We start from the raw sequence: 10000 nt of genomic DNA on the forward strand, positions 1-10000 counted from the left end.
ATTTTTCCCCGGACAAAAATCTCACCAAGAGGTTTTTTCAAGTAGAAACATACGTTAGGTATCTTATATTGATAAAGCTTTTGAATAATAATAATAATAATAATAATAATAATAATAATAATAATAATAATAATAATAATATAAAAATTAATAATTTGCTCTATATGGATGATCTGAAGCTCTTTAGCAAGAATGAAAAGAGATAGATTCTTTAATACAGACTGTAAGACTCTTCAGCAAAGATATAAGCATGGAATTTGGCATAGATAAGTTCGCAATATTAGTCATGCGAAGGGGACAAGTAGTCAACAGCGAAGGCATCCAATGTTCAGATAGCCAGACATTAAAATCATTGAAAGGAGAGAGTTATAATTATCTAGGAGTATTAGAATCTAACAGAGTATTAACTATAGAAATGAAAACGAAAATTGAGAAGGATTACAGAAGGGTGAGGAAGCTAATGAAGTCAAAGCTAAATAGTCCCAATCTAGTAAAGACTGTAAATATTTGGGTAGTATCATTACTTGGATACTCAGCAGCTTTTGTAGACTGGACAAAAATTGAATTAGAAAAGCTAGACAGAAAAACTAGGAAGGAATTCAATATGAATGGAGGACTCCACCCAAGGGCAGGAGTAGCAAGATTATACTTACCTAGAAAGGGAGGGGGAAGATGCTTAATATCAGTAGAAGACTGCGTGGAGTTAGCTAGAGTAAATATAAACTCCTATGTAGGTTATAGTAAAGAAAGTTTATTAAAAGCTGCTAGAGCCACAGCAATTCATAGGGAAACCAAAAGCCCAAATGAAGTTAAAAACTAGAAAAAAGAACATAAACTATCTGACTGACAGGAGAAAGCGTTGCATTGTAGATACCCAAAGATAGTTGCAGCAAATAGTAATAGTGAGGCATGGCTATGGTTGCAGAAAGGAAAGCTGAAAATGGACACAGAAAGTTTGTTAGTAGCTGCACAAGATCAAGCATTAAGGACTAATTGGATAAAAGTCAAGATAGGCAAAAACCAAGTAGATGCTCAATGTAGGTTATGCAAATCAAAAAAGGGAAAGCGTTACTTATGTAGTAAGTGAATGTAGCATGCTGGCACAGAAAGAATACAATACAAGACATGACAACTTTGGGGGAGTAATCCACTGGGAGTTATGCAGAAAGCTAAGATTTGAACATACTAATAGATAGTATGAACATGTACGTAGTAAAGTACTAGAAAGTAAGAAATACAAGATGTTGTGAAACTTTAACATTGAGACTGACAGAGTAATAGAAGCTAGAAGGCCTGATTTAGTAGTAGTAGTAGTAGTAGTAGTAGTAGTAGTAGTAGTAGTAGTAGTAGTAGATAAAGAGAGTAGAAAGCGCCAGATAATTTACTTTACAGTCTCAAATGATGAAAAAATCAATATAAGAGGTATAGAAAAAATAGCAAAGCACCTGGACCTATCCATTGAATTACAGAGATTATGGAAACTGCGGGTAAAGTGTATCCCAGTAGTTATAGGTACATTGGGAACTATCCCTAAAGATCTGAACAAATGGATAAAGGAAATAGGCATAAAATCCAGTTTTGTACAACTCCAGAAACAGTTACCAGGGACAGCTAGGATAGTTAGGAGGGTTCTTGGCATCTAAGGTTACTTGTTGTAGTCCGATTTTAGGATTTTGTCTTTTCTAACAGTCTAATCTGTTGTGTGTATATGCAAATAATAATAATAATAATAATAATAATAATAATAATAATAATAATAATAATAATAATAATAATAATAATAATAATAATAAGAAGAAGAAGAAGAAGAAGAAGAAGAAGAAGAAGAAGAAGAAGAAGAAGAAGAAGAAGAAATTCTCTTAAACTCTACAACAAACCTGGGCAACATTTTTCTAGCAATAAGCCAACAAAGAAATTAATTTAAGAAATATTGTATGATATACAAGTTGTGTCAGCCCCATAGGATTTCTGCTGTTGGGGTCCTCGATCATTTTTTGCCACCGATTAATCAACCAGTCTGGTATAGAATTGAAATGCTGTATTTCACTCGTGTTTCATTGGGTTCATAATCATGATGGCGTCCATCACTTCCCTAACGTATGGCTGCCAATAAGGGAGCTCATCCGCCCTTTGACAGTTTTTTTTAAAAAATCTGTCTGGGTGCGTATATGCCCTCTTTTCTGAGCAAGTTTAGTAGCTGGACGGTTTTGAAAGCTGAACACGCGATCATGTTCGGTATTAGATTAAATGGTTGTTTGTAGCATATATCTAGTAGCCTATGACATAATTGGTGCTAACTTGAGTTGTATATATACAGAAAAAGACCATATATTACTCAAAGAAAAAGACCATATATTACTCAAAGAAAAAAGACCATATATTACTCAAAGAAAAAGACCATATATTACTCAAAGTAACTTCCTGAAACTCAACTTTTCCCACTAATCAGAAAGTGAGAGGAAAATGAAGCCTGAACATTATCTTTACATAATTAGCCAATTCTCCCAAAGAAGGAGAACGTTAAAAAAAACCTCGGAACTGCGTCTTTTGTTCAGAATAGTGTATCAACCGATAAAAAAAAAAAGAAACCAAACTAGCCATTGAAAAACATATTGCAACAATGATGAGTGCATTTGTGTGTGCATATGTAGCTTTGTAGCTTAGGGAAAGCGGTGGTGATTACCAGAAGAAACTTTCTGTTGTTCTCATATTACTTCTCCAAAAACTAAAAACTTTAGTAAAAACCAAAGGAAAAAAAGACCAAAAAAACATCAGCCAGTCAAAAGCAGAACAAGAATATTACATTGAGATGAATCGATCTTCGAATTCTGATGATTATACAACATGATGCCTGCCACAATCACATTTACTATCATGCAATGAAAGTCGAAAATATTTAAACTCTATTTTATCTTGCTCTCTATCACAACTGACTAGTCTGCAACAGTTAGGATGATGATAAGTTATGAAAGTGACTTTAGCATTTTGGTCAGTGCCTTACGTAATCCGCATCGTTGAATGGTTTCAATGCAATGCTGGCTACTTCGTGTCATTTCCTGATTTTCCTATCCCAAGATATTTCCGAAACTCATTTTTCTCTTTGATTCTCTGTCTATTCAATATCTGATTCGTACTGACAAAACACTAGAACCTCAACATCACCTTTTTATAGACGTCCATACTTTTATAGCAGATTCGTAGATCTTACTTTCTTCTTTATCGATTCCCCTCTATAATGACATTGCATGTCTTATATAAGTTCAATTACTTATTTTTACATTAGCCTTCCTCTTTCCATTCCTCTCAGCTAATCTACTTCTTCCTCCTACCTCTACCATTCACTTCACTTTCTCTTACAATCCACACATCGTACTGTTCTTGATATCCACCTTCCAGTTCTTTCCCTTTCAACCACTCTACTACTGTTATTACACAATAAATGCAGCGATTTGTGGTGAAAAGAGAACAGAAAACTAATTTTTTGTGTCTAATGATATTTCAGTGCCAAAGAAACAGGTTCGATTTCCGGATACGTCTCTTCCAGTATTATATTTGTTATTGATGTTGTTATTGTTGTTTAAGTCTAGGTGAATCTTCACAAGTAGTTCTATTTATAATGTGTATATTAATTCTTTCTTATATTCCCCTGTGTCTCTCTTCTCAGTGAGACCTCCAGTATGACTGTCCTCTGCCGGAAATAAAATTCTCCTTTCAAACGTCTGTAATTTCTCATCGATTAAAATATTTGGCGAAAATATTTTTACCTGCACTTGCTATCAGTGAAACCAATGGATGTTTTACACATTATAACTGCTTAGCCAAAGCGTTCATATACGAGGAGGTGCTGAAAAGTTTCTGGCTTTGGGTAAAAGAAAATACAGTAGGAACAGTTAATTAGGATTGTATTAGACATAATCTTTTCTCAGATTCACACACTTATTGCAGCAGCTCTTCCGTTTTTCTAAGCCCTGCAAAAGAACTCAGAAGGTTGGGCCTCCAGCCAGGCCTTTCACGATACCCTTAAAACCAGAAACTTTTCAGCAGGCCCTCGTGTAGCGTTTACTCAGCTTACATCACTTGGTTTTTATGCTTGTTTTCGGAAAAGTAGCAGAGTTCATAGTCTTTGCAGGCTCTAGGATTTGCAGTCGGATTATTCTACTGCAGCGTACTTCTATAAACCTTCTCAGTTGTGTCTTTTTCTTTTACTTGTTTCAGACATTTGACTGTGACCATGCTGGAACATCACTTTGAAGGGTTTTTTTAATCGAACAAATCAACCCCAGGACTTTTTACTGTTAGCCTAGTAGTTACTCTATCGGTCTCATCTGCCGAACCACTAGGTTACAGGGGCGTAAATAAACCAATACTAGCTGTCAAACGGAGATGGGGACAAGCACAGACGCAGAGACACACACATACACATACACACACATACATATAAATATATACAAGGGGCTTCTTTCAGTTTCTGTCTTCTATACTAGAGGACACTTGCCCAAGGTGCCACGCAGTGGGACTGAATCCTAAACCACGTGGTTGGGGAGCGAATTTCTTACCATACAGCCACGCCTGTATACATTTTTATTCTGTACAACAATAATTTTCACGCTGTCACTTCCAACAGCACACACATTCTTTGCCGAGGGTACCATTTTGAAGTCCACCTCGATGTTCCGTAGATTAGTTTCATTTACATGTAGACCAGGCATCTCTCCACAGTTTTTCATTGCTTATATTGAACAGTGATCTCGATAACATCCTGTACTGCAGATATAACAACCTACTCTTCTTCATTGGTTTCAGTACACACCTACAAGTACACGGAAACAATTTTTCTAAACAATGAATGTGTAGAATGAAATAATGAAAGCCCCACAATTGCTGTATACCTCAAAGGAACCATCTATATCTTTTATCTTTTCTTTTACTTGTTCCAGTCATTTGATAGTGGCCATGCTGGGACACCACCTTGAAAGGTGTTAGTCGGACAAATCGACCCCCAGGACTTATTCTTTGTAAGCCTAGCACTTATTCTATTGGTTTCTTTTGCCGAACCGCTATGCTACTGGTTGTCAAGTGATGGTGGCAAACAAAGACACACGCACACACACGCACGCACACACACGCACACACTCACACACTTATATTAAAGTACAAGTGAGGCTATATAAACCTCAGAGGGATAGAAATATCCAAGATTAGACTGGTTGAATACCCTATAATATAGGCATCTATCTATCTATCTATCTATCTATCTATATATATATATATATATATATATAGGTAAATATTATTATAAGATCTGGTAATTAGTCATATATTAATATATTAATTAATATCGATTAATTATCAGGGGGCCAGCACATTTAAAGAATCAAAGAGATTCAGAAATATTATCTGCAAACTCAGGGGATTAAGGTACATTTTAAAAAATAACGTCGACCACTAACGTGGACAATTAATGCGCTAGAAATAGATCACATCTTGTGTCTATACAGTTCCCGTCTACCAAGTCCACTCACAAGGCTTTGGTTGGCTCAAAGCTATAGTAGAAGACACCCAAATGTGACTGAACCCGAGAATCAGTTTTACTATAATCATGAACGCCTCAAAATATTTCAGATTTGATTTGATGACTGACTTCTATAAATCTAGAGTAAGTTCCTTATTTGTGCACCGCATATATCCATGAGGCAGGGTTGCCCGTACACTTCCCGTCAACTTAAATCTACCAGCGATCTGCTTCCATACGTCACACACTTGCTATACACATACACACACACCTTTCACACTAGACTACTAGTTTCACCAGTACGCTAAAACCGCTATTCTACAAATCTTCTATTCTATCTATCTCTTCTAACTCTCATACTGTGGCTTCTGCTCCTTAGGCTAGCAAATAACGTATCACAAATACAACAAGCACATTTGATTCTCCCGTCTTTCTTCCTATTGTCAGCTGTAATACCTCACAACAGAAAAATCCCACACTAAACACCATTTCCAACCCACAAGCTACATTTTATATACAGACAACATCCTACAGATGTTTAAGCTGAAGAGCAACTGTATCAACATCATTAGTTTGACCTCATTGCTATCAAACTTCATCAGTTATTAAATAATAAGCGTAAGACGAAGACTCGAGTTGCATTGAGTGACCCTGTATCACTGCACCTCTGTGTGGAGGCGCGTGGCTTAGTGGTTAGGATGTTGGACTCATGATCGTAAAATTATGGTTTCGATTCCTGGACCGGGAGACGGGTTGTCTTTTTAAGCAAAACACTTCATTTCACGTTGCTCCAGTCCCACACAGCTGACAGAAATCAGTAATCCTGCGACAGATCGGCGTCCCGTCAGGTGGGGGTATATTTACGTCCCAGAAAGCCGGAAACCAGCCCTTATGAGTCTGTATGACACGATAAGGTAACTTTACTTCATCTTACTGCCCCTCTGTGATTGGTAAAACAAAATTGTAAAGAAATATTGTATAAGTGTACAGGTATTGACTTATCAGATAAATTCGTTCGTTTCTTTCCATTTTTGTTGAATTAAATAGAAAACTATTTCCATTATAGTGTTTACTGATTTTTTGTTGTTCTATTCTTCCTCTACAACTTTTGTATATAGATTTTGACACATGAATAATTTTTACCTCGTTGTTCTCTTTTCAACACAACAATGCTCGTCCCTGCGTCGCTAATTTGACCAAAATTGCAATTCAAGTGCTCGGCTGGTAAGTTCTAATACACCATCGTATTCTCCCAATATAGCGCCTTCAGATGTTCACTGCTTTTGGTCGTTTCCAACAGTCTTCGAGGAGTTTCTTTCAACAACAACATGGAACTGAAAATGTGGTTCGAATCAAGATCCAGTGATTTCTCCGTTAGATATTGACAAGTTAGTGAAACGTTGGAAAGAAACCGTGAACAAAGGAGAGTATAGCATTGACTGATTTCTTAAAAATGTTCAAAGAACTTCGGTAAAAATAAAACCAAAACAAAAACTAAAAAAAAAAAACAAAAAAAACGAATTTATCTGACAACCCAATAAGTCTCCGTCGTTTTCAATCAACTGAGTTACTGCTCATTGAATTGATGTGTAGGTCACTGAGTGGTTCACAGACCCAAAATCAGCGTGACTCGGGTTTCGTGGCAAGGCTGGGCACTTCGATTAGATGATATTATGTAACATTCACTAAAATAACCATATGGAAAGATATTAGCTATATAACAAGAGGAAGGAAATTTGGCACAATAATAGCCAGATTCAGAACAATAGAGATGGCCCGCTAGTACATAGTCAGCCCGTTGAAGACAAAAGAAGTGGTGCTTCTGCCAACCTATATGGAGTGACGTACGTCCCGTGTCAGGGTGCTGGAGGGTGATGGTCACCCTGTTGTTTAACAGGGAAGATAAAATTAATATCCTACAAGTAACACGCTCTGTTCCCCCCCCTCCAAAAAAAATTGGCTCGGGTAGAGCATTGTGGCCATCATTCAAGTGGCACCAGAAGACATAGTAAGGATTCTCGACAGAGTGCTTGTGGGCGAGGACGTAGCCCTCAAAATTCATGTGGAGGGCAAAAACCCAGATGTTTTAAATTTGGCCGAAAAAGTCACCTAAGGGTTGACTGCGACGTAGGAAGAAAGGAAAAGAATGTACAGGCTAAAACTCCTGTGAATAAACATACATCTGATCCCTCACAAACTCCAAAAACTGCTCCTAAACCCCCACAAACACCAGCCCCTACACTAGCAAAGACACCTACTCTTCCAAGTGCGGTGCCCACACAAGCCCCCAAACAAGTAGTCCAAAAGCCCCAAACCACGCACACACCAGTTCCGACAACAAAACTAACCACCCCTCAACGTCGACGGCACCTGACAGTAAAAGAGTAAATCTCCAAGATGACACCATGGAGGCAGTCGAGCGGGAGTACACTGTTGTTCGAGGCCCAACCAAAAGAACGTTGACCCAATCCCCGTCCACATCCCCCACAAAAACGGAAAATACAACTCAGACATTAAAAAAAAATCCGCCCAACCATCCCAGGAAAACTAGGCAAACGATGAATTTTGGTCGAGTTCGACCCAAAGGACAAATACACATGATGTGATAGCGTCACACCACACTATAATGTTATATCCTAAGCACAAGGACTATCCTAAACAATGTGCCTCGACAGGCGAAACATTATTTAAACAATTGAAGGGGAGGCATTCAGAAGCCATCTGTATGTTAAAAGACGTTCCAAAATACCTTACGAGACGTGAGGTCGGCCCCAACATCGCCAATGAAAAGTACGTAGAACATTTACTTTTCCTTAAAATGTCAACTCTTAACCTTGGTTCTTTAAATGTGCGTGGTCTAAGCTCGAAATAGAAGCAAGCATGTTTCCTCGACGACCTCAGATCGCATGTGATGGTTACTACAGAGACCAAGCTCGATAGGCTACAAGCCTTCTTGCTCTCCTGAATGGCTATGAGAAAATCATGTCTGCTGGCCTGACCGGAGGTTGAGTGGGTGTAGTAGTCCTGGTCCGAAAAGGCTTGGTTCTGCAGACAAGTATAGTCCTTGTGGACCTGGTCGTCCTTGACGTGATATACAGCAACAAAGCCTTCAGGTTGATCGGTATTTATGCGCCTTGTGCAAGAAGGCAGGAAACTGATTTCTATCGGCGCTTAGAGAACTTTCTCGTGACGTGGACAGACTTGTCGGGGAGGCACAAACTTGCGATATTCCGGGCAGGTCAATTCACGACAATCTCCATCTTATACGCTACACCTTAGAGAGGGCTGAGAAATTTTCTGGCAAAGGTGGGGCACAGGTACATTTAGACCAGTCTAAAGCATTTGATATTCTCAACCATCGGTAACTGGCGACGGTCCTCGGGGAGATCGGTTTGGGCCCGACTTTCTGCGGTTGGATTGCTGCTTTGTACAGCGACATCGAGTCTATCCGGGTGAACGGTTTTCTTTCAAAACTTCAAGATTGAACGCTCAGTACGTCAGGGATATCCCCTGTCACCGCTTCTGTATGCATTTGCTCTTGAGCCATTGCTGTGTAAGTTGGAGGCGTTAGGGGGCGTGCTGCATGGTCTGTGGTCTGGAAGAGGAGCTATTGACATCTCCATCATCGTGTCTGAAGAAGGGCAGCTTCCTTGTGTAGAAAACGCCATCAAAGGATACGAGGCGGTGGCAGGAGCAAAAGTTAACCAGAACAAGTCGGTCGGCTTGCAACTCGGCACCTGGAGAGGCAAGTCGATGTCGTCCAATAACGTCGTGGGGCGTTGGACAGAAGGTCCGATTAAGTTGCAAGGGGTCTGGTTCGGTCCAGACCTCCAGATAAAGAAGAACTGGAGCGAGGTCACGGGCAAGATGACTGCCCCAACCCAGACCTGGTCTGGGCGGGCGTTATCCTTGTTAGGGAGGACGGAGGTGGTGCAGATGTTCATAGCATCTCTCATCACCTACCGCCTGGCAGTTGTGCCTTGCCCCGATTTGTGGATGAACAAGTTGGAAAGAATCCTTTTCTGCTTTTTGTGGAAGGGAGGAAAGCCACTTGTGAAGCGCTCTGTCTGCTGCCAAAAACCGCTAAATGGTGGGCGAGGGATACCTTGGCTGTGGATGCGAAAATTCGCGTTGAGGTTGAGGCACCTCTGGCCTTACCTGGATGGGGAGCAGGTGAGGTCACCGCGCGTAAGGCTCTACCTTCCACAGTTGACGTCCTTAATGGACATTGGTCCATGGATCAAACGAGGACTTAAGCTGGGGGATTGGCAAGCACTCCAGCTACTCTCTCGAGCGGCCAATACTGGCAACAGGAGATCCACTGCGGATTTCTATAGCGAGTTACTGGAATTTCTGTCAGACGATGTCCTGGGAGAGACCCTGGGCTTCAATGTAAATCAGTTGATCAACCTATTCAGGATAACTTTCGAGCCGGGGTATCTGGATAATTACCAGAAATCCCTGGCTTGGCAGTGCTTCCGTTCAGCT

Source organism: Octopus bimaculoides, chromosome 3 (genome assembly GCF_046866305.1).
Source record: "Octopus bimaculoides isolate indiv1 chromosome 3, ASM4686630v1, whole genome shotgun sequence".
NCBI classification, from domain to species: Eukaryota; Metazoa; Mollusca; class Cephalopoda; order Octopoda; family Octopodidae; genus Octopus; species Octopus bimaculoides.